General features: G+C 43.0%; 1 protein-coding gene across 2 annotated transcripts in view; it reads left to right on the top strand.

The window, feature by feature from the left end:
• The window catches only part of RBM47 (RNA binding motif protein 47), an 80,303-nt gene that overhangs the window by 4,147 nt on the left and 50,073 nt on the right, over positions 1–26,083 (top strand). Inside the window, exon 1 of one of the 2 annotated variants that reach the window (XM_050338446.1) lies at positions 14,345–14,387. The exons of the other annotated variant lie outside the window; for it this stretch is intronic. The gene's annotated coding sequence lies outside the window, so the exon portion shown is untranslated. Of the gene's footprint in view, positions 1–14,344; positions 14,388–26,083 lie in introns of those variants that run through there. 2 annotated transcript variants of the gene reach the window in all.

The following is a 26,083-nucleotide window of genomic DNA, read 5'->3' as shown; positions in this document are numbered from 1 at the left end:
TGGAATATTTTTGTGTGCTCCTTTAGCAGAAGGAAGGACTCTGACCTTTAACTTTTCAGTACGAGACCTAAAATAATATTTCTTTCTGCTGTTGTAATTTTTTTCAATAAAATGCTTCTGGGTACACCTAGCTCTTGCCAAGATCAGGAACATCTCAGTAGCCTTGCTGAGACAATGCAGGCTTTGTATAGCTATGGCTGGTAGGGTTTTGGTGACACAGTAAACTCAACAGAGCAAAGCAAGTTCTTGGTAACTGCTAAGCTGACTACCTGATATTTGAGGGCAATTTTTGTCCTTTTGAGGCTTCTATTTGCCATGATCACAAGCAAGAATTTGTCTGAAAAGGAGAAAGAGATTTCTGATATTTTAAAGTGTGTTTTATATACTAGGAGTCTGGATGTTATCTTTCACCTATCTACGTCATAAAGCTGAGACAAACTCAGCACAGACAGGCTTATTTAGCAAAAGAAACTACAAATGCTCAAGAATCCTCAACCAATAATAAGACAACAGAAACTTTCATCTGTTTCCAAAGGGGGAATGGTTTAACCAACCACTGACAACCCAAATGCTTTCTATTGTATTTGCCAATGTGAGGGCCATTGGGAGGTTTACTCTGGAGAAGCAAAACCCCAAGTGATGTAGCTCAGGATTTGCATTCATGTTTTAGCCCCAATGGGTGTGCTTGAGTTCTGCCTTTGAAATGAACTGAAATACTTCCTCTGCATTTTTATCTTTTATTAGAGAAACTTAATAAGCTCCACCACAGGTCAGGGTGAGGGTTGAGTTTCAACAAGTTGATTCTCAGTAACATTCAAGATGCCATTAATGATTGGTGTGTCATAGACCTGGGATTCCTGACCTGGGTGTTTCTGCTGTGTGTGTACCTGCTCTGCAGGCAGAGTGGAAGGACTGTCACTGCCATGCGGGGTTCATGCATGAAATACCCGGTGAAAGGCAAGAGGTGGATTAGATGTGGGTGGAGCACAAAGAAGTGGTGAGGGGGTCACCTGGGTACAGAGTGAGCACAGCATGCCAGCAGACTGGCTGATGTTGCACTATTTCAGCAGCAAGAGAAAGATTTTAGAAGGAATTTAGGAGAGGTGAGCAAAGTTCCTTTGCAGTTGTGACCAGGGAGGTAGTCCAAGGGAGGAATTATGAGGGAAAACAGAAAGGCACTTGTTGGGAAGCATAAAGCGGGTGTTCAAAAGCTGCAAAAGGCATGCATTTGTGCTATTCAGCTCTGCCTGCCTCTGCAAGCATTGTGCATAAGGACACCTTTTATTTTACTTGTTAGACAATGGAGATATGGTCAACAGGAGCACAAAAAAAAGAATGTCACACTCAAAGCTATGAAAATGACCCTTGTAATAGTATTTTGAAGATGAAACAGTGGATCAAGATTGTAGATCAACAGCAGATCAGTTATGAAAGCAGAAAAAAGAATGTTGCCATTAATGAGCTAATGTGAGGGTGAGACCCCAGAGAAGCGTCTAAACTATGAGGGCACATGGAATAGCCAATGTCTTCAACACACAAGCAGAAATCATCAACAGATCTTAGATGTACCTTGAAAGCAAGGCTGCTCAAATAAACTCTGTGCCCTACTGCAAGCTGAGCAGAAATGGTCACTGTGGAAAGGAGAGAAAAGAGACCTTGGGTGTCCCTTGAGAGTGGGGGTATTACAGACTCTGTTTAATCCGTGCAGAGCTGGAAGCCACGGCTAGGCTTTCAGCAGACAGTCTTTCAGTCGTTCTATCAAAAAAGGTGGGTTAGGGGCATTGTCTGGATATTGTGGGGAAGCAAATTGAAGGAAATGGAAATGTAGGGAGAATTTGCAATTTAACTTGGTGGAAATATAAGGGTTAAAAGCAAAAGAGAAGGCATCAGGGTTGATGGAGTGGAAATCACAGAAAGGCTGAATGGTGGGACATAATGGAGGAGGCTAATGGATGGTGCTGAATGGGACCACTTGAAGGTTAGTGCAGGGAAAATTCAGCAGTAGAGAGACTGAACAGTGCATGACAAATAAACAGGCTTGTTGGGTTTTTGTTGTTGTTTGTGTGGGTTTGTTTTGGGAGGGGGAGGGGCGGGGGAAGCGGGGGTTGTTTTGGGGTTTTTATAGGAAAAGAAAAGGATCCGAGCAGCAGAGAATGGAATAGATGAGATGGACACAGCATGACTGGGGGCTGATATGGGTCATCAGCATAAATCAGCCACAGTGAAAAGAGAAAAATGGAGAATCAAAACCAGAAGAGGAAGGTGATGGACTTGGAGGAAGGGGAGGCATCTTCTGTGAAGGGAAGGGAGGAAATGAGAAGTGAGGGATCCTTGAAAAGAGGAGGAGGAGGAGGAGGAGGAGGAGGAGGAGGGATAGAGCAGGGAAAAGGTCAACTCACTAAGTCTGATCCCAGTTACAGAAAATGTGAGGCAGAGGTGCCTCATTAGGGTTTGAAAGCCATGCTCAGGATTTCAGGACCTGTAAGGAGGGAAGTATGAAGAGGCTGTGGCTAACAGGTCTTTAAAGCTGGAGGGTGTGCTGGGGTGACAAACAGGTCATGAGGACTGCGCAGCGTGCAAGGTGCAACTGAGGGAACTCTCCAGCTTGGGAAGGGAGTAAGAGCCAGAGCTGGGAAAAAAGGCATGAAAGACAAGGAGAGAATAGAGTCAAACACAAACACGCATGCAGGGACATGTCCTCTAGATGTTTCTGCAACAAAAGAGCACATTCAACTCACCTCAATAAAATATTAACATTATTACCATGACTTGAGGCCATGTCCACGTCATGTGCATGCTCCTGGCAGTAAAATTTCTGTTGACAGTGTATGCTGAAATTTCCCCAGAGTTCATAAACTGCTATCCACACCCTAATGTGAGTGCTAGTCCCCACAGGAGGTGTTTCACTGTCATTAGCATTTCCTTAAAAGTGGCGTTAATATAGTGCCTGAAGCTCAGAGGAGCATAGTCACTGGTGAAGCTGCAAGCAGAGGTAGACTTAATGGGTCAGTGTATTCAAACTTTTGGGACTACCGTACAGTCTGTGGCTCTGGAAGAGGGACTCTGCCCTTGGCTTCTTGGCCTCATGAAGAAAAGACACTGACTTGCTGAGAGCATGTTCGATGGATGGTAAGCTGGAGGCACCCCAGTCTGGGTCAAGGAGATCTGAATGTGCTTGTCGTTGCTGCCATGTGTTGTGTCTTAGTCAGTGTTTATGAAGTAAAAGGGAAGAGGAGATGCTGCTGACAAGGTTGTCTGCTCACCCTAAGCACCCAGGCCCAGAGTGGCTGCAGACATACCCAGCGGCATTGCACAACCCCAGGGCCCAGAAGCAAGCTTCAACCTGGGCATGGCCCTAACAGGCCACAGTTGTCCTGCAAGGAAGGAAAAAAAAAAAAAAGTAATTTTTGTAGAGGGTAGTTGTATTGAGCAATAATAAGCAAAAAGGCTTCTACGTGCTTCTTACACATACTGAAGTTCCAAGTCTCAACTTACCTGTGTGACTCACAGGTCAGACGTGTGGGTGTAGAATAAATCTTCCTAAGCACCACAGGGGTGTCAAGGGGTGTCTGGGTTGTCAGGAGGGTGCTCTGCCTCCTGTGGTATATGATCAGTGGGAACAGGGTCAAAGACAGGCAGTAGTTCTTGAACATGCATGTGACTTTGCTGCCCTGCTCCTCTCTGCCTTGCAACGTGCCAGCCTGTGGCTCCTGGAGCCCTCCCTGATTTAGGAAGGCCTTTTCTCTGACCTGTGTTTTGTCACAGGTGTTTGCAGGTCCTTATTGCAGAGACCATGGTCAGTTTTTATTTCTCTGGAAAGCTCTGGTTTTCTGCAGGTAGTCGTCTGCAAACTTACATTTCTGGTAAGCAGCAAGACAGACTGGCAAACAGTTTCAGTTTTTACTGTCTGCTGACCTCACGAGTCTAAGTAAGAAAATTCCTGTTGAAATTCCTGTGCAAATTCCTGGCCATTCCCATGGCCACCTGCCTGGGTGAAAGTTTATCAGGTCACTGTCTGGTTGATATATGGGGCTCTGTATAAAACCTGCAGCTCTGAGGGATGTGGAATGTACTGCCAAAAGCCCTGAGTAGGTGCATTTAAGTATTGCTAAACTAGAGGCACTGGTGGCCTTGTCTGTTGGCTTTTGTATCAGAATAAGAAAAGCCCAGGAAAAGTGTTTTGCTCATAGAGCAGTTCCAGGGCTTTCTCACCTTAGCCCCACCACCTCCTCACCCTCCTCCTGTCCCGTCCCCACCCCCCTCTAGAGCATTATCTGGAGTTTTAACAGCATCTTTTTGATTCCTGCCTTCTCCTAAAGATGAGTTTGTGCTGGTGTGCTAGTGGGAAGAGAGGCACCATTAAAAGACGTTAGGGATTTGACAGGCATTACCTGTGATCCTGCTGGCCCCTGGGCTATGGAGTTCTTGAGCACAGGCTGCTGCCACTGTTGTGGTGTCCATCCCACTGGCCTTTACCAAGGAAACTGAGCCAGATCCTGGCATTTCCATTTGTAGACCATTAAGCTTAAAAAAAAAAAATTATTTAAATATGTAAACATATATAATATAAATATATACAATATGTATAAATATATATAATATATATTGTAGGTATCAATAGAAATCAGTCTGTCAGTTACCGTGTTTACTTCTCTTTCAGGGGGGTGATCTCGATGGGATCATTTTCCCCCACTGTGCCATAGTTTCCCCACCAAGAGACAGGAAGTATATATTTTTTTCCACTTCTCCTGTGATACACTAGAAATATACTCTTGAGGAGTGCCACAAGAGACATGTAGTTAAAGAATATGCTGCATATATAAAAGAGGTGATAGGGATGTACCTTATTCTATCATGAAGCATCTCTCCCTCTATGTTTTCAGACACAACAGGTTTTTGTCTAAATAAATAAGTTGTGTAAAAATACAGGGTCTCCAAAGAAAATTAATGCAAAACTGCTGATGGTGCAGTCTACTTACCTGTAATAAACTTAATTTTATGAAAAATACCATGTATCTGTAAGCCTAGAAGGTTAGGTCTGCAATAAAGCTTCATACTGGTAATAGTGAAAATCAGTTAAAGACTACAGCTCTCTATGAATGTGCTGGTACCCAAAACAGGCACTGCACAGGGGATTTGAAAGCCAGGGAGTAAGTTCATAGTAACTTTGTACACATCGTCATGTTTTTAAAAGGCAACTGTATGTTCTCTTTTTCTTGTACTCCAGAGTAATCAGAAAGGATCCTGCTGCAGTTTGGGAGCTCTAATCATGCCACTACAGGGTGGATATGAGGCTATCTGTCCCCTGTGCCCTAGGAATACCCACAAACAGGTTGGACAAGCCCTGTTCAGAGCTGAGGCCAGTGCAAAGAGGATTAGATAAGCTTGCTAGTTGCTGTTGTGCAAGTTTCTTTCAGAGTTCTGTATTCAAAGCAAAACTTGGCCAAAGCCACAGAACCAAAACTCCTCTGTGGCCAAACTCCATGCATACGGTGCAGTACGGCCATCAGCGTGGAGCACCTACTGCTCGCTCGCCGCTTCCCCATCCTCTGATGTTCACCTTCACCCTCTGGCACTGGTACCAGTTTCTAGGGCCTTCACACTCTCACTGGCTCTGTCTGTGTCAATGAGTGAGTTTGGGTCTGTGGTCTGGGATCCCAGAGCAGGATGCACGTTTGCAAGGATGTAAAGTGAGTGGTCTGTGAAGCACCAGGTTTTACACAAGCCGGTTCAGAGCATTAGACAGATGCAGAGATGTTGAGACCATGGAAAAGCAGAAGGATGAACCCTCTCATCATCATCATGGCTAGGCTTCGTGAACGAATATTTGAGAACCCTCTACCCCCTTAATCAAGCACCGTAACATGAACAGTGAGATGAACGGTATTTTGTTGCTCCTTCTATAGATCCAAACCACTTCTATCACATTTCCTCTTTGTCTAATCTTATTGGTTTCATGTTGCAATCCTTGCTGTGCTTCCCTATTTCCAAATCAAAGCACAATCTTTCTGCAAAAAAATCTGAAAGCTTTCTCTATTTTGAAACGTGGCCTGGTTTAAACAAAGAACATCGGGTGGTGGTTAACTCATTGGTTTGTTTATCCTTACCTGGAAAGTAACTGATGCCAAAATCATTGCTTTCTTAAAGCTCTTGCAAATGTCAATCACCATTAAGTGAAGGTTTCTTCTGAGTTCACATATACTGTTGTATACATATGTGCAAGAAGAGGTAGAACAAGCCAGGCAAGAAGTGAAAAGTATATGAATGACTGGTTTTGCAGGAAAAGCACCCGTATAAACTTAGGAAATCTGGGTTCATGTCCCTGCCATGCCATAGAAAGTGACGTGCCCGAGTTAACAATGGCACAGTCAAGTGGGTTGTTTCTGGTTGTTGTAGATATCTGTTTTGTGGTTACTGGTCTCTGCCAGTATAGCTGAACATCCCATAGGATCGTAACACCTTGCAGCAGGATCTGCTATGGCCAAACTGTGGGTAGCTTTGGCAAGTCTCAGGGATTTTTCTGTGTTTGGCTTATGCCTCCATTTTGATAGGCTTGGGCAGTTGTGCATGGGCAGTTGTGCTGTAAGAGCCCTGGGGAAGGAAGGATGAGGGAAGGTGCCAATCACAGTTGGACACATAACCCAAAACTCTGGCAGCCCCTGGGCTCCCTTCCTCACCCACCCTTCCTACACTATCCTCAGCATCCCCACAGCCCTAGGATGAGGGGGACTCTGGGAAGCACTGCTGGTGTTCCATAGGTCTTTGTAACCACAAAGCATAACCACAAAGCACAAGCTGACAAGGAACTGCTCAGCTGGCTGCATTTCATGATCCAGCTGTGCCCCTGTGAAGTGAGAGCAAGGTCCCGCTACCAGAGCAGTGAGCAGCACTTGCTGTGAAACTACATGGATGGGGGAGAGCCATGAGCCCCCAGGGTGCAGGTGATGATAAGTCCCAGGTTTCTGTTTCAAATAACTGGTTTTGGAAAAGCAGTTTGAAGTGCATGACTAAAGGGCCTGTAGCTTTAGTGTTAATAAATAGTTATAACTGTTGTAGCCCACTGTGAAAAAAAAACCTGCTTACAGTATAACCTACAGAGATCTGGGACTGTAACTGCTCCAAGTGCATGAAACTTTACATCCAAAAGTTCCCATTGCACAAGCAAATGTAAAAGGAGGAAGACAGAGCAGCTTGGGTTAGTCAGGATGTCCTGCATTTTCTAGTAGGAGAGTATTTCCATTTGTTCATAATTTTGCAAAGCTTTAATTCCCTGCATTGAAACATTGCATGGCAAAATATCTGCCTGGGGCCTGTGAATTGTTCTTCATTTTCCTGGATAGGGGCCCAGGAGTCTCTTAGCCTAAAATGGTTTGACTCTTTCTGAAAATCAAAGTTGGAGAACGTGCTTTTTTCAAACCTTTACAACCTCTTCCTAGGGCAGTGACTTGACCTCAAGTCACTCTTGTGCAGGGGTACCCAGGTCTAAGCAGGATCTAAACCTTTGAAAATCAGTTTCCATGTGTTTAGTAGAAACTTCAACTTTTAACATCCAAGTCCCAGAAACCACTGTTCACACTGCCTATGCTCCAAGCAAGACTTGATTTGCAGGTCTAGTGTGAGATTGCTGGGCTCTCTGCCCTGAGTTCAAGAACAGTATATGGGGCATCTAAAGGTAAAGCAAGCAAAAAACAGTACTGGGGCTTGAGGCTCCAGAAGAGCAGGAAGGGAGGAAAAATGAGAGAAGAGAGGCATGGAGGTAGGAGGGGAAAGAAAACTGTCAACCTGGAAAAGCTGATGAGGAATCAGAAGGCTGATAGAAAGAGGGATTTGAGGAGATAACTTAAAGTTAAGTTTAAAAGTTAAGTTTTAAACTTAAAGTTCTTTGTCTCAGGAGAGACTGAGAACTGGTGGCTGGGCAGGAAGACAGAACATTTGGGAGCAAAGTCTGACACGGGGGGGATCTCAAGGCTAGAGACAATGAGTGGGGGAAGGAAATGGTGTGAGTTTGGGACACTGCTATTGGACAAGAGTAGGACCAGAAGGGGCAGGTCATCCAAGGAGTGTGGACAAAGCCCAAACCAAAGTGCTTGGGGATGTGAATACAAGGCTTTTCCCAACTCCAACTTTCCCTTGGGAAGCTGGAACAAATCACCCTGCCTCTTCCCTCTTGCTGCTGCTGCCTTGCCTTCGTCATTTACTGTAAGTCTGTGAAACAGAAGTCCATGTAGTAAATCTCATGTGCTACCCCCCTGGTGGCACACGCATCAGTAGGATGCCTCATGATGGAATTCAGGGTCGGTTTTCAGTTTGCATCCAAAAAAAAAAGATACAGAGAAGCTTAGGAAACTGTGCATAGTTATATCCCACTCATAAAAAAATGAAGTTTGGAATTCCAATAGTGCCAGATTTATAGTCTGCACAATCCTAATTTGCCTTCTGTTATGTATTATTATAGTATGATCCTGGGTTTTGACACATTCAGTACTGATCCTTGCCATATACCGTGCATAAAAAGGAGGGTGGTCAGTGGATTTTAATTTTTTCTTTCTCCTGCTATTCAGGATGTAAATGGTTCATGCTTTTGTCTTGCTTTGCTCTGAAGAGAGATTTAGAGATTTATTACTCTTGAACTTTTTAGTGATGTTCATTGCTGTAACACTTAAATACTTACAAACAGTAATAAGATAATCTGCACAACAACCATTTGATATTTATTTACTAAATAAATAGGGACACAGGATATCAATTAAAAAGTTTGCCATAGTTTTGACCATACAGTTTGGGATGCTAGGGCCAGGCACAGGTGAACTTGCTTAGATAAAGGTTATTTTCACTAAACAATGTGCTTTAGGGTAAACAATCTCTAGCTATAGACTTATGTCAAGCTAAGAGGTTGCTTTGGGTGATCAGAAATACAAATATGCAAAGTAGTTGAAGTGTTATTTCCATGTTTTCAGAATAATGCAACCACTTTTTTTTTGCTTTAAAATGAAATTTCATTAAAAAATTTTCACCAAATTTAAAAATAGAAATGGGGTAGAGAATTAAATGTTTGCCTTGAGGCAAAACAAATGGCCTTCACTTCAGTTACCAGTATGAGTCAGTCACACTGGTTGCCTCATGACTCTACTTTCCAGAAAACTTAGTTTTGCTTAAGATCCACATTTGCAAAGTGCATTTCCCAGCCAGTTCACTTGCCTTCTACATCCTCGTCGCATCTGCAAGCAAATTGCAGACCAGAAAATGTTCCCATCTGAAAACAAGGAACATGCAGTTGGTCACCATCTGTACAAAGCTTGGTTCAAATGACTTGGCCAGTGATACACAGGATCCATGTGCAGGGTGAGGGCAGAAAGCTGTAATCAAGAGCCTCTTTATCTTCCTGAGCTGTGAGTTCCCTTTTCTCAAAGTGCGTCAGGCGCTGTGTCACCCTGTTGCCTCTGGCAGATAGTGGGGACAGCAGCCACCATTGGTGCCTGAGCCAGGTTCTCTGCAGGAGCAAGGCCACCCCCCTGTACTGCATGGAGAGCAAAGGAGGCCACTGTCTCCCATGAGGGTCCAGAGCAGTGAGTGTGAAATCCAGTTTTCAGCACCCGTCTTCCAAATATGAGGTGCTCCAGGGAGCCTCTGGCAATTTTCAGGGGAATCAGCACATTGCACCACTTGCACAGGTCTGCAGGATACATCCAGACCCAGGCTGGCACCTTCACCTGGTGAAACATGGGAGTGAGGGAAGTAGTACCGCCTGTCAGGTTGGAAGGTACCCAAGGAAAGCCATGCAGTGCTTCAGTCCCTCCTGGGCTGTAAAGCTGTGTCAGGGTACACCAGAGGCAAGTGGCTGGGGTGGGGAAATGCCAGCCCCCTGCCACTGCATAGTCAGAGATTTGTGGGGCCAGGAGGAGAACTCACAAGAAGAGACATCCTTGCTCAAATATAGCAATACACCCTGTGCTGCTGAGGTATTTGACTCTCCTTTTCCTCATGGATGGTAATTGCAAGTGATAGTCACCTGAAGTTAAGCTGTTTTCAGTTGAGGAACAGGAGACTGATAGAAGACTGAGATGATGCCACCATGGTCTCAGAGTAGCCCACTGCAGAATGTTGTCTCTCTGTTTTGCACTTTGCATTCAGGCAGACTAGAGCTGAGGCACAGCTGTGCAAGGGAGCTGCTTCCCCTCCTCTAAAACCATCCCCAAAGCCTCTGTGACTCAAAAGGTGCAGGATCAGAGCCTGAATGGATTACATGTTCCAGCCTGTGTGAACTGGCAAAGCTTTGATTCTTTTAATATATTGTTCTAAAGAAGAAGTGGAAAAATGAAAAATGCTTGTTGCACTATGACCTGCAGATATCAGAGGGAAGGCATCCCCTGGTCAACCAGCTTGAAGTCTGGAGTCAGCACTGAAGCATGCAGAGCAACTTTCCTCGTGCATAGCAAATGGCTGAAGACAGGGACAAAATCTGCCCTGAGTGGGCTGAAACACAGTGGATCATGCTGCAGCCTTCATCCAGCACACCTGAGTTGTGAACATGCTTGTGAAAACCAATAGGTGAAAAACAAAAGGACCTCCCAAAAAAGCAGAAGAAGAGTTTGCACCTCTGATAGGGGACCAAGCATTTAAACTCTTCTCCTAACCCCTCATGGTAGCGGTATGTTCCCTTTCATGCACCTGTGCCCGTCCTCACCGGCACTCTCTGTTCTTGTGCAAGGTCACGGGCTCTGAGGAGGACCTGCAATGCCTGATGATTGCTTTGTAACATATGATAGTAACTTTTCATAAAGTGAAGGATTGTCATTATCATTTCATGTCTGTCCACTCCCCTGTTCATTTAACAGGACAATCATAGAAAATGCAAGCCACCCTCTTCTTATCCTCAAAGCTTTGCTCAGGTCTGCAGGCTGGCCCAGCTGTGTTGGCCAGATCATATTTAGTTCCTTCTTCTCCCTGACCTTCACTCTTGCTTTCCCACACTGACAAAACTTCCTACCTGACCACCTTGCCAGGAAACGATCCTGATCTGCTGGCCAGATTTTGCCTGTCTAGACTGTATGTGTAGTGTGCTGATATAACAAACAGGGAAAACACAAGTCTGAATTTTGTGTGAACCATGGCAGCTTGTAGTAGTGACCATTCATCAGAAGCTTACAGCCACCTTGGCTGCGTAATGGTGGCACGGAAAGCCTTTGTCTGCAGTGGTTATGCCCAATTACTTGAAACTGGTGAAAATCAGCATGTAGTTTTCTGGCTTTCAAAGCTGAATTGGCGTCAACCCCCTTGGAGATAACATGCATTAATACTGTTGTACTTGAGCAGTGTTTTGGGTTTTTTTCCTTTGTATTCTCTCTGTTCAGACTTTGATTCAAAATTCCTTCTTTCCCTCTGTTTTGGTTACCCTGTGTCTTAGCGCTTAGAGATTTCCTGCCTATATATTGAAAGTTTTTAATGAAGAATTTCAGCAACAGAGTTACCAGTAAAAGCCCTCTGCAGATTTTGACAGAAGGAGTTATATGAAATTACTTCTAATCTCTTTATCCTTGTCACACCACTCTGCTATGCAGTAATACAGCAAAGAATTTCCAGAAAGCGAAGGTTGGCGACTTACAATACCTACCAACTTGTTTGAAAAAATAATTAATAAAGGAATTGGGAGATGAATTCAATCTGCTGCTGTGTTAGCTGGGGACAAAGGTGAGGAAAAGTGGGGAGAGAAGTTGAAAAAAAGTAAATGCTTTCTCAAGATTCTTTTTTTTAATAAAAACTTGAGGCCAAGCAAGCCATTTCCCTTAAAAGTTTAGATCCTGTTCTGAAAGTTAGAAAACGAAGCGTTTTGGTTGGCTTTATCATGGCAGCTATCTGTGGCATGTTGTTAATCCCTGTTAGAGTGGCAAAGCTGCAAAACAAATAACAGTATGTCCTTGAGTGCACCAGTTCTGTGCCTGACAGGTTTTCATTTTTCACCCCATTGCATAATGTTGGCACGCACATCCAACATGTAGCGTACGAAATTGTCTGGGTAGGGCTTGATCCTGCTTCCATTCAAGTCAAGGGCAATACTCTTCCAGTTCTCAACAGAGGCAAGGTCAAGCTGTGTGCTGGAGCTCATGGCAGCCCAACTGGGAAGCCAAGCAGCAATATTTTTTAAAAGGTCAGCAGTCTTCCACTCAAGCCCAATCCTACCTGCATTTATTCATGCTAGTACTTAGCATTTGAAATCCTATAGCAACTAATGACTTTTATCACTTGTCTGTTGTTCTCTCAGATTTATTTCCTCAAAAGAAAGAGAAAAAAAAAAGGAAAAAGAACCCCCAGCTATTATTTCCTCCTGAAGTACACACATACAGAAAATAACATACTCATTTTCTTGTACTCTATGTTTGTCAGTCTTAGCCAAGCATTGTGTGTAGGTGTTATGTGATTTAAAAAGTAAGGTGAAATGTGGGTGGGACTGAAAATGCAGTTGCTATTATTCATCTGTTTATGCCATCATACACGTGTGATCAGGCTGTGATCTTCTGCAGCAGCCTAGGAACCTACGGACTGCTTGAATCATCCTTCTGTAAAAGGGCCAGGAGATGTGCTATTTAATACTTCTCTAGATCAGCAAGATCTGTATGTACTACATTTGTATTTCATAGCTACAGCCAGTATCAGCCCACACATGTGATGAAACATCAGCATAGAAATCTGTACCTGTACTTTTTTCCCTTATGATATGCAAGCTCATCAGGATTCCAGCTGGGGTAAAGATATGTGTAAACAGCATACTTACCAAAAAGTGAAGATTTCGTAAAAATAGAACCATTTTTAAGTTTTGGTCAAGTTTGCAAAACAGTCTTATCTGTGTAAAAATAAAAATTCCAAGGAAAATATTTCCATTTTTCAATTTGGAGCACTTTATGTGGAAATTGAAGAAACTTTTAAAGTGCTAGAGAAAAAAATTAAACTGAAATTTACTTTTTTATTTAGTTGAGAAAAGCAAGTAAAAAGAATATTTGCTATTTTTGTTTCCAGGGTCAACTTGTGATATAAACAAAAAAGGTTGTTTCTACACCTCTGTTTTTAATACTTTCACCTTCCCAGAAGGAGTAAAGATGTGGCACTGGCCCTAGGTTGCCAAACCATCCTCAGCTGGTTAGAGTAAAGAGGTTTTTTTCCCTGGGAATTCAATCCTGATTACTCCTTCAACTCCTTGGAAACTTACTTGTGATGGTCACAGACCATCCAAAAATATTAAGTATAGATCCCTTATCACGTTTTTGCAGGCTCAACCACATTCCTGCTTTCATGGAGAACAGTACTTCTAGCTGCAGGCAGTACAAACATGTTGCAGTGCTAATTATTTGATCATCTGCCTCAATATTTCCAGATGTAAAAGATTTCTTTGTTCTGGTTGTTATAGGAGGGGTTTGGTTTTCTATCTCTGTTCCCCATTAGCTACATCTCTGCTAGTAAATCAAACGCGTCCAGAATCGCTCTCTGGCACAGAGGCTTCTTGCCTCCAGAGGAAGATGCTGTCTTGCCTGCCAAAACCAAATGACTGCACCCAAACTGTGTGCTAGAAACAATCCAGAGCTCACCCTAACCCCCAGCCTCTGCCTGGGAGAGTGATATCTGCCTTCTAGTTTGGGCAACTGGTATTTAAATGACATGGGTCCAAAGTGTGCCAGCGGCTGTTCTGGACCTTAAAAGGTACAATTGGCTTCCAGCATCCAGGAAAGCTCACTGATGTGATTTGACTTCATTTACTTCTGTGGGGGTAGTTCTTACATCTCCTCCTTCCTTACTGGCACTGATCAGCACAACAGCCTTCTTTCAGAGGCTCCAAAATCAGGTGTATACTTATTATGTCCCCAAGCAAGGTATTTATGTTCAAATAAAAGTATAATTAGTGCTAGCAGGTGTTCTAGAATGAAGCTGGTAGGGGAGAACAGAGTCATCAAGATAAAAACCTGGGATTCATGGGATGTCTGCCCAGAAAGAAGCAGTGAAACAAGGCAGAATGACAGGTAGCAGCAGACGCTGATGGAGAGGGCTGCTGGCTGCTGCTGAACCGAACAGTTTCACTGGGAATAAAGTCAAGAATTTCTAAGCAGGCATAAGACATGAGTCTGTTTTCAAAGTGGGAGGAGAAGGCTGAAGGCTCTAACAGCATGGTTTTGGTGGGGTTTTTTTGTAGGGAGGAAACATTTGTTCAGCACAAATATACTGTTACTCTAACTTCAGTTTTCCCTAATCTATCCTTACTGGGGGTGCTGTTGCAAGCAGTTCCTTATCAGAAGAAGGAAACTGTTGACTTTTGATTCCCATGGAAACGCAAAAGAAGCTGATTCTTTATAACTGAGAAGAACGGGGTTGCAAGTCATTGAGAGGCACAGACTTCTCGGCAGGTCAGTACAACAACAATGGGACTCGGCCAGTTTCCCAGTTTAGTAGCAGACAATCTTTCTGACCAAACTGTGGAGTTGTGCTGGTTGTGCTGTGCTTAGCCAGATTCTGGCACTATTGGTGTATACCTGTACAGTTGATGGGCTATGGTAGTAAACCTACAGAATAATAGAAAATACCCACATTTCCTTAAGAAGAAGAATACAGGAGATCAAGGCCAAATTTAATTAATTCTGGTTTTGCCATCTGTTTGTAGAATAAATATATATTCCCCTGTTATGTGGTAATATTGAATTCAAGGGAGCACTATTTCTGATGGGATATAACTGATTTAACTGTCATCTGAGACTTTTACTTCACAGATTAATTTTGTTATCCACTCCTTTCAGTCCCACACACTAGGGTAGCATTTTTTAGAATTAACAGCAACAACTTTGTTTCTCAGTTATGTCTAGTTTAACTAACATCTAATCCTCTTAGCTCTTATACCCTCACAAACAGGGATTTGTTTGGCTAAAAACTTTTCATTAGCCCAATCACATGGAGCAGGTATTTAACAACCCCAAGGCAAACCCATTTCAGACATCAGAGGTGTCTCTCCACCAGATTGGGAGAGCTAATTCTAGGAGCCCTTTGCTGCAGGCTGCAGAACTTGAATAGCAAGGTTGGTGAGTGGCTGGCACCCAGTTTTTCTACATAAGCGGGCAACATTCTTTAATGGTAATTTGCTGGCTCCAAACAGTGTTTTGTGATCCTTCACTAGCCCCTCATCTCTGCTTTCCCTCCAAAGGAGCCCCTCAGTTTGTGCTTGCAAAAGTCAAGCCAGCTCTGAAAAGAGGCAAGGATCGTCTCGTGGGATTGGTAAAACTGGTGAAGTCCTGGCAGGGTACTGGAACAAATAAACACATTAACAGCTGAGGATTGAACCTGCTGAACTTTTGATCTTAATAATTGGAATCCAGAAGAAATACAGCTTGAGCAGCATATGGGTCCTAACCCAGGAAGCATGGGGTCACTGCTGCAGGACAGGCAAGGTTGGGGGGAAAATGCTGATGCCAGTGGGACCTGTACTCCTGTGGTGCATGAAGCCAGTGAGAAAAGGAGTGACTATCACAAAGTGGAAGAATAGACACCAGTGAAAAAGCAAGAGTAAAATGCTTGCATAATATGCTAAACATGTAATTATTAACTTGAGACTAGCACTTTTCCAGCAGTATTATCTTCCTCTGCTGTGTCTGCCACTGTGGGGTTTTTGAAACCTCTGCGTTAGTAGGAGTGATGCTGACCAAGTCACCTCCATTGAGTGTACTGCCATGGAGTTATTTTGGCCTATTCTTCATGTTACGTTTGCTTTGTAGAATCTCAAAACATAGCAGACATAAATAAGTAAATAAGTGAGAAATAATATCAGCATCTTTTAACTTTAAAGTTGCTGAGAGTTGAGCCCTCCACATCTATCTTTTACAGCTTGACTTTGAAATATCATGGGAGCTTTCCTGGGCATCAGCTTTAATTGATTGCCAGTTAACCTGAGGTATTTGATACATTTGTCCCCACATTCTCCACATACTTGTTCCTGGCTCCAGCTGCTCCTCCTTAGGAAGCCAGTGCTTACCCTCAGAGCCGGGTGGCCCTGCCTCGGCAGGGGAGCAGATGCCTGGAAGGCTTGCATAGTGAGCAGGGCACAAGGACCTCTGGAGATGCCTTAGCACCCACAGACCTGTGTGGAATATGGCTGGCCAAGCCATATTTTTTACAGATGTGGTTATGATGAGCTGCCCCTGCTGTAAACAATGAAAAATGTCCTCCTGTCCCAGTATGGGAAGAAAACTGGGTAGCCGCATGGAGCACATGTAAACACAGGATACCTGGTTTAAACATATTTCTCTGTGTTCTAGCTAGACATAAAATCAGTTTTTAAAGCAAATCATTCTGATGAATGGATGTAAAATCAATTGAAGATGTGTTGCCTGAACAAGACCTGCATGATCAGGCAGGATTTACATTACAGGTTACTTACTGAGAGAAGTTAAAATAGCAAAAACATGAAGTATTAGAAATTGTTCTTTAGGAAGCCAGCTTTTAAAAAAGTCTGCTGACTGAGCTCATTGCCTAATCACTTTCAGAGAGCTTACAGAGTCCAGTCAGTTGTGTTATCTCAGTAGCATCACACTCAGAATTTGCAGACAGCAATAAATATCTGAATGCTTGCAGTGTTGATGATGTTCATATCATTAAAAAGTCCACTTTCTGTCTTATTTACAGCTAACTGAAAGCAAGCCATAAGCCTAATGAAAATGTGGCAGAATGATATGATGGAAAGGAAATATGAAGCCATTAAAAGCTACTGAGTGCATCTAAATGATGAAGGGATCTCTAGCTTTAAGAGCCCAAGTTTAGTACACAAAGTAAAGCAAAATCTTGTTACTTCACAGAGTACTATGAAGAGAGCAATTGAGAGAAGGATTCAGCACTTACACACTGGTTATTAAATATTTGGGGTCACTGGCCCATACCGAGCTTTGTGTGGCTGCTGTGCTCAGCATGCAGCAAGGATGTGCAGGGACCCTAGGCAACAAGGGCATTTTAGTAAATTCCCTAATCCCTTGGAAACAAGCAGTGAAAACATATATGTGATACTCAGCTTCTGGCTGAGTGGGTCAGGCTCAGGCAGAGACCACCATGGGGCGTTTCTTTGATTCAGGTCTATAAAATCCAGGGTGGTGTGGAGTGAGTGACTGGGAGTGAGCTGTTCATGGTCTCTTCCAATGCAAGAGGTAGCAACTGTTAGACAAAGTTTTAGGAGTCATTTTCAGAATAAAAGGAGATATTTCTTCATGCAACAATGCTGGAACTATGAAACTCTTTCCCAAAGGGTGTGACAGTTGCAGCAATGATTTTTAGAGAATCAAGGGAAGACTGGGCAAGTACTTGGAAGAGAGGTCCACCACTGGGCAAACCAGATCAGGCTCAAGAAGTCCCCTAAGCTGAAAATGGTTGGAGGCTGGAAGAGGACTTGCAGACAAGATCACTTCTGTTCATCCTATTTTTGCTATTCTGCAGGGATCAGTTTGTGGTCACTGCTGCAGACAGGTTACTTGACTGCATGAGCCCCAAAAATCTGAAATAATAACATTGTATATTTTTATTTGGATGGTGAGTAATTGTGTACCAGTTTTCTGATGTGTAGATGAATTCAAGATGTTTTGTCTTCCCATCTGTGCCTGAGCTGGAGGGGACAGCACTGCAGGGAGCAGTGGTACCACAGTACCTGTGGGGAAGCAGGTTATTCCCTCAGCCTACACCATGGCTATAGGTACTAGATCCGTAGGAAGATAGTAGGAGCAGGGCTCAGTGGCAAGAGCAGCATTGCATGGTAGTGTTAGTTTTGCCTGGGGGTCCAGTAAGATGCAGGCTACGCTTTGCAAAGCCATGCTGCCCACATGTGCAGTAGTGCTCCCAGTTATTTACACTAGGAAGGTTTTTTAACCCTGTTAAACTAGCCTGACAAGACTGACCTAGCCAAGAGCACCTTCTTCTCTGTGTCCTCTGCCCCATTTTGTCCTTCTTTTTGTGCATAGGAAGACTCAGAACTGAACTCTGTGCTTTCTTTTATGAAACTAAAATAATTTTCAAAAAGTTTGTGGGTTAACAAATGACCCCAAGTTCTTCCTTTGTCCTCTAAATAAGCAAAACACATATCACAGCAATACAGCAAAACTTGTATTGCTCTTGTGCTTGAGAACACAGAGCAAGAAACACTGTACTCAGTAGTTTAAATTAACTTGCTTATCTTCAGACCACCAGAAAAAACAAGCATTATTTATCCCTCTCTTTTATACTGCAGCAATGATAAATACTTTGTTAAAGCATCAGTGCAATTCCACTGCCTTAAAATCTGAAGCTGTGAGAAGGGGAAACTCTGACAAGATGTTTCTGGCACACCGTGTTTTGCCGGTTTATCATCTGAGTGCCAGTGTGGCACAGTACTAGCAATGTGTGTTATGAAATTCCTCATATTCCTCTGATATTCCTATTGCTCAGTAATTTTAAAAAAGTATTTAAAGAAGCATTCTAAGATTTTAAAAATATAATAAATATTTTTTATTTATAAACACTTTTTAAAAAAGTGATACTGCGGTTTCTGTGTGCACATACGCACACAATGAGCATTGTGTCACATGTGAGCACAGGTATATGTCATCATAAGCTGTGAGTTTCCTTTCTGTGGCTGCAGGCAGTTAAGGCATGTTTTCATGTGGACTCTTTTTGAGATCTGTACATACTCTCTGGAATACAGGCTTTTATAAGAAGTTTTATAAACAGGATCTGCATTGTTTAAGTTGCATTAACTGCTATAGCATTTTTGGGTTTTATCTCAGAGGGGATAAAGCAACTTATTCCTGATATTAGTCACATTGCTTAAAGCTCTGCTGTGAAGCCCTTAGATGACAAGCACAGTATAAGAATGTATCTGAAATAATACAGCTACCTTGAGTCTAGTAGAATTATGCTTAATTTGCTTTAACAAAGAATCTAGACTCATTAGGTTAAAAGTTGTCTCAAATCATAATCTGATAGAGAACTCAGTGGATTCTGACTGATACGTTAATTTGCATGACTGAGCATGATATTTTTTTTTTTTAGGTTAGAAACGCAGGCATTTAACTTGAACATTCCCTCAGCGTCTTATTCACGAGGCAAAAAAGATCTCAGAGACACAGGTTTCTAAAACAATGTCACCAATAATATGAAAGGGTTGAATCCTCTTTTTGAGTGACTGCCATAGTCCCGCTGCATCCTCCTTCCCTCAACTGGAATGAAATCAGTAGAAAATTTAATTTCTATAAATCCATTTCCCAGGGATACGTGCTTTTGATAAGGCTGTGAGAATTCCTTTCACCATCTCTGGAACATCATTTATCTTCTTTCCTTCCTTGCATATACTACTTCATTTGGGCCTACAGATGGCAAGGGAGGGATTTCAGCAGAATTAAGGCAATACAACCCCCTTGCCTCCATTTCCAGTTATCGTATAGAAGTAACAGAGCCTCTAAGACTAAACAGACATGGATTTCCTGTGTTGGCATATTCCATACAGCACTCAAGGGATGCTAACCCAGGGCACAGGACACGCTAGACTGCTCGCTAGAAATAAATTCCCCTAGAATACCCACCAACAGCTCTGGTGGCTGCAGAAGTCCAGAAGCTTGCAGAGCTCCTGACAACCAACACCATCATGAGTAGTGAAGGGGTGGAATGAGCTCTGTGTAAACAGTGGCAATTCCTCAGTACAACTCTGGGGCTTTATATCCATCTCTCCTTTGCTTCTCCCCCTCAGAGATACAGCATCACAGGTGGCAGATCTGCACACCAAAGGAACTATGAGCTACCATTTTATTTACTTTTCCTTAACAAAGAGTGCAATCAGCAGGATGCTAACACCCAAAACACTGACTAACGTGCTGATGAAAATGAAGTTTCAGCAAGTCTTAGACCATGTGCCAGTTTTTGCAAAAGGTCATTAGAGGCCCTGCCACGCAGTCCACAGACTGATTCACAGTCTGGAATTTTTGGCTCATACACAGTGTGATCCCACAGGCTTATATATCCATCAGCACTCTGCCTGGTGCATGTTTTTAGTGAGCTTAGTACTGTAAACTGATGATTTACTTAATCGTAAGCAAATGGAATTGTATTCAACCTACCAATGAAGTAGCATCAACCAAGAACGAGAAATCGGCCCAGTGACTGGGATTCAATCAATAACTGAGCAGTAGCACCCATTGTAATAGCATCTAAGCGTCAAATGTGCACATGAAGAATAGTAGCAAATCCAAAGGTGCAGTTTTTCCTCCCTCTGTGCTTCTGTTTGTTTATTTAGATTGGCTGAGTTGCCCTCACTTGTTTTTATCTAGGAGTGACGGTGTTCCAACATGCCGTTGCCTTTGTTCCTGAGAGAGGCCTGTCGTGAAGAAATACCTTACCTTTCCCCGAATGTGTTGGGGTTACAGCTCAGCCCAGCCGGGGTGGCGGGCACTCCCCAGCTACTGGCTGCTCTCCCAACCTTCTCCTGGCCATGCTGGAAGCAAAAACATTAGAGCTCTGCCCAGTGGCAGGCTCTCAAGTCCAGTTCTTGAACCCAGCCTAGACATGAGCTCGCAGAGAGGAGTGAGGCTGGTGAGAGGCACTGCCAGCTGGGAGGGCGGGCTCATGCCAGCGATGTGCTGTACCTCTGCAAAAGATACTGCAATAGCAATTCTTACCTTGGCTCAAACAGACCCAGTGTCTTGCAGGAGATAATTTATTGCTTTTAGTGAAGCAAATATATGTGGCAAATAGGAAATTTTCAGATGCAGCCTTGGCTGGCCCCAAACCAGACACAGCAGAGACATTATTCTCTGTTCTGTTGGACCTGTTCTTGTCCTTTGCAATTCTTTGCTTTTGTGCAGTCTCATGCCCCAGCTCAGCCCAAGCAATGAGTGAGGGTACGGAAACACTTTTCATGATCTAGATCTGTTTTTAATTTTAATTATTAAATAGAGGAGAGCATTCTGACTTTTCCTAGGATGAATGGTACTTGTTGCTGGTACTCTTGAAGACAGTGCTGTACTTAAGTAAGAAGAAATTCTTTAGAAGTGGCTAAGACTCCCAGTTTCCCATCCCTACATTTTTAACAAGTAGCTAACTATGCGTGAGATCAGGTAATGCATTGTATCATTTAAAATGGTCACAGTAACCTTACTGAAACCAAGTATTATTTTTTAATTTTTGACTTTATTATATCAGAGTTCTCCTTCCTCTCTGGTTAGGGGACCATTTTGAAACTACAAAGCCGAGGAGTGCACTCTCAGCAAATTTGCAGATGGCACGAAGCTGAGTTGTGCAGTTCACACGCCTGAGGGACAGGATGTCATCCAGAGGGATAGGCTCAAGAGGTGGGTCCATGGGGACCTCATGAGGCCCAACAAGGCCACGTGCAAAGTGCTGCATCTGGGTCAGGGAAACTCCCAGTGGCAACACGAGCTGGGGGATGAAGGGATTGAGAGTGGTCCTGTAGAGAAGGACTTAGGGGGTTGGTGGGTGAAAGGCTGGACATGACCTGGCAATGTCCTGTCAAAGACCAGAAAGCCAACCATATCCTGGGCTGCATCAAAAGAAATGTGGCCAACAGGTCAAAGGAAGTGATTCTCCCCCTCTACTCTGCTCTTATGAGACTCCACCTGGAGTACTGCATCCAGCTCTGGAGGTCTCAGCACAGGAAACACATCAGCCTACTGGAGTGAGTCCAGTGGATGGCTGTGAAGATGATCACAGGACTGGAATACCTCTCCTGTGAGGAAATGGTGAGAGGTAGGGTTGTTCAGCCAGGAGAAGAAAAGGGTCCAGGGAGATCTTATAACACCTTTCTGTGCCTAAAGAGGGCTTAAAAGAGAGATTGGGACAGATTTTTAGCAGGGCCTGTTGCAATAGGACAAGGGGTAATGGTTTTAAATTCAAAGAGGGTAGATTCAGACTAGATATGAGGAAGAAATTTTTTGTGATGAAGCTGGTAAAATGTTGGAACAAGTTGCCCAGAGAGGTAGATGCCTCATCCCTGGAAGTGTTCAAGTTTGACACAGGTCTGAGCAACCTGATCTAGCTGGAGATGTACCTGCTCACTGAAGGGGACTGGACTTGGTGTCCTTCAAAGATGCCTTCCAAACCAAACTATTCTATGATTCCATGATTTTAAGATCTGGCTCAATTAGAGATGAAGCTCAACTCAAATGCAAACTGTTGTCCTTTGAGAAGTTTTGTTCTAAGCAGAAGTCTTGCAAGAACAAGCTGGTCCTGAGAGTCCTTCCATCTTGTTCAAAGATTAGTAAGAGCACACTGTGTAATTCCAGTTTTAACATAAATCAAGTCCAAGCCTCAAAGCTGAATTGTAACCTGTAGCTAAAACAGGCTGAGACCCGGTCAACCACAAATATCCATGCCTGTGTTTATAAGTAGATAGCATTTTTTTCACTGAAATACATGTATCAAACAGCTTCTGATTTCATAGTACTGCGTAGAGCAGGATTCTGTATGTCAGCTCTAAAAATACAGTGTCTGCCTAAACCTAAATGTTACAATGTGAATTTTACATAATCTGATGAAAGGTTTTTGAATTCTAAAATCTTAAGCAGGAGCAAGACGGATTTTGTAACTTGGAAGTTTGAATCAAAATTTTCCCACTAGCCATGCTGCAAGCCTCAGAACAGCCAGATTGAAGATCAGTTTGCCACTGAGCTCAGAAAATGCATCAATGTGCTTGCCAGAGTATGCATTACAGATTATCTCTTAAATAATTCCTTCACATGGAAAAACTGATGCACTTTCAGTGTTAATGGAAGATTTAAAAAATAGAAATACCATAAAACTGCTCTGGGAAACTGATAGACTGGCTGAATGCTGCAGTTTTCTGGTACAGAACATTGTGTCACTCAGTTCTCCAGTTTTAATACAATAGACAGGAACTCTACAAGCATAAAGTGTTACTGGTTGTGTGTGCATAGGAGTAAATGATATCTGGTTTTAGTCCTTACGTAGGAAAAAAACAAGTTTAGCAGCATATTTTGTTTGCACATGTGATGTAGCTATTGTAGAGAGGGCTCTCCTAGGCTCCTTTTATGTTAAGATTTTTAATAAGTATGAAAATCTGCTTGGGGCCATTTTTATCATAAACAGTAAAAAGATTCATGGTTTCATTTTATTTCCTCAATCGTTACCCCTCCAGTTCATGCTCCTCCTTTCATGCTATCAGTTGGTCCAGTCCTCCCCAGCTGTCCCAGCTCTCCCTGCCTCATCAGCAGCCCGTCCTCAGCAGCATCTGTCTCTGACACTGCACCACTGTTGGTCAACAAAGGACTGCTGTGTCCTCAAGCCCCTTTAGCCTGCACCCAGCATTGTCTCTCTTTCTTCCCTCTGGAAAATGACCTGCAGACACACTGCTTCCTATTGTTTTCCTCCCCAAATTTTGCACTTCAGACTCTCTCCGACTGTTCTGAGGATCTCTCATTTCTCAGCAGAGTGGCTGTCATCAGATGTCCCATGTCTCTGGTAGCTTTCTGCCTTCTCAGTCTCAGTGTTTGCTTCACTTCATGAGTTATCCTGGTCACAAAAATGCCCACCAGCTGATCAGGCCCCCAAGGTAGTTTGTTTTCTGATTTGAGCTCTCATCACTTTGGTTTTCCCATCAGTTCCCCTTGAATGTTTTGCATCCCTCCAGCTGTCCCAGGACCAGCTACACCACATAAGTAATTTTGTTCCTAATCTCCTTTTTCTGTGGTTGGACTCCATTGCACTGTCAGCTCCGGCTCTTTTCCTTTTGCCTCTCTCTAGATGGACTCCATCTCTTCCACCTTTGAACCAGTATGGATTCTAGCACCCAGTACAATGGTGCTAGATGCCTGGCTTGAAAGCAGACTACCCACCAATTCTTCCTTCACCCAGAGACTAAATGTCCTTTTGGTTATGTTCTTCTAGTACTCTATTGTTTTACCTGACTCACATGCATTCTTCAGAGCCATCATCTACACATCCTGAATTTATTACTTCCTCTTTCCAATTCAACCCTCATCTTCTCCCTTCTCACAAACATTAGTATGTCTCATCAGTTGTCCCTCCAAAACAATCTACCTCCACCCAGCAACTGGGTTCCCTCATCCTACTTTTTATTTCCCTCCAGAAATTGTGGATTTCCTCTTATCTCTTCTACATGCAAGACACCTTCCAGTTCTACCCTGCCTTACTTTGCACGTATCACTTGTCCTGTAAGCAGTTTGCAACTCCTGTTCTTCCTGAGCCATGTCTGTTAACCTCTGTGATTCTCTATTAACTTCCTTTCAGACAATTATCAAGTCACTGACTCTGTCCTAGGTATCCTCAACCTAACTCATGTTTCTGTGGTAACCCATCTACCTCCAGCTATGTCTTAGCCATGCTGCTGTTTCTAGACATCACCTTCCCTTCAAGCTGTCTCTGTTTCAGGAACCCTCTGCTGGGTTTCCCCAAAAGAGAGGAATGAGAGGTAGCCAGACACCTCTCATGGGCAGATGATAGGAAAACCACAAAGCAAGACGTCCACTGTGTTGATCATACCTTCAGACCTTCACCCCACTCCTCTAAAAATGTTTTTTCCTGTGCCTTGAATTTGATGATGAAGTGGATGTGTTGTAAAAGGCATCCGTATACTGAAGCTTAGGGATATTCTGGGCTGCATGGGGATAATTAAGCAGGAAATAATAGCTTCCAAATATGTAAGTACAGTCCTCAGGAACTGGTCTCACAGAGATCTGTATCAAAATCTCCTCTGAGATTTTGAGCAGAGCAAATAAGAACAAAAAATATTTCATTCATCTCCTTGGCAGTATGTTCTGGAAAGGCTGATTCAGACCCAGCTTTTCCATTCAGCTGTAAAATGTCTGTACGTACTATCTTCTTAAGAGTTATTTTAAAATAGAAATGTTACTCATGTGTTTCCTGGGGTTCATTCAAAGCAACTAGCTGTACTTGTGGAGTTTAGTGAAGGTATTTCATATTATCAAATGTTAGGCATTGAATTTGATGGTAAATATTTGCTCATATTTAACATAAGGCACTAAGGACAGTGCTAAAAAGACTCCTTGATGACAGAATGGCTACCGGCTACAGGCTTTCAGTTTCAACGTTAATGTCCAAGAAAGTAAAATTAAGACATTGTTAGCAACACATTTATTCTCTTTTATTAGAAGTTCTTACTTTTTAGAGCTTCACATTCCCAGTCAGCTCTCACAAAGCATTTTAAAACCTAATGTATCTTGACATAAAGACAGATAATAGATAATAAATAAATAGATAGATAGATAGATCTAGGCAGACAGTCCATAGATGTTGATTCAAATAATCCCCAGTGTAACATAAACACTTTTATTCCTATCTTAAAGGAAACACAGGGGAAAAAATTGTTCTGTATCAAGTTGTGGCTTATAATTATTTAACTCATATGCATAATGAATGTATTTAACCAAGTAATTAAAAATGTCTTAACTGAAATGTAGGTGGAAGAAATTTCTCTTCCTAGAAGTACCCATTTAAAGGGGAAAAGTAGTAGAGACCCTATGCTGATATTAGGATCGTTTAATTTTCAAAAGTTTCACATTCTGTAGGCAATAGTCACAGAAACCTATAAGGATGTACAATATTTTATTGCACTGTATAGTCTGCCTGTCTTTTACATCTGGCAGCACATTTGTATGGCAAGTGGCACCTGCTGTGAGAGACTCTCCATGGACCCTGCCTGGATGCTGTAGGACACTGGGAATTTGGGAAGGCCAGTGCCCTGGGCTGGTGACTGCAGTGCTCGAGCACAGGCTGAGAGGTACCAGCTGCTTTGCCAGCCCCATTGGCAAAGAATATTATTTATAAAATTGCTTTGCTCTTCATAACTCCTCTTGTGGCACTTGTGTGCCCAAGTAATCTGTGGATCTCTGTGGAGACATCCTGCCCTCTGTGCAGGCTTATTTTGCTATCTAAAGTGAGAGTTGGGCTATTCTAAAAAAGTGGTTTAATGCACATTGTTTTTTCCCCTGCAATAGGAATGATTTTCCATTGCAACTGAAAAGCTCTCCAGCTTTGCCAGCGTACTTTTCTGTTGAGCTCCCTACACACCAATGCACTTACAGACACTGCTGCC

The sequence above is a fragment of the Myiozetetes cayanensis genome, unplaced genomic scaffold (genome assembly GCF_022539395.1).
Source record: "Myiozetetes cayanensis isolate MyiCay16 unplaced genomic scaffold, myiCay2020 scf7, whole genome shotgun sequence".
Taxonomy (NCBI): Eukaryota; Metazoa; Chordata; class Aves; order Passeriformes; family Tyrannidae; genus Myiozetetes; species Myiozetetes cayanensis.
The sequence above is the reverse complement of the archived record's forward strand: the minus strand, read 5'-3'. Positions and strand labels throughout refer to the sequence as shown.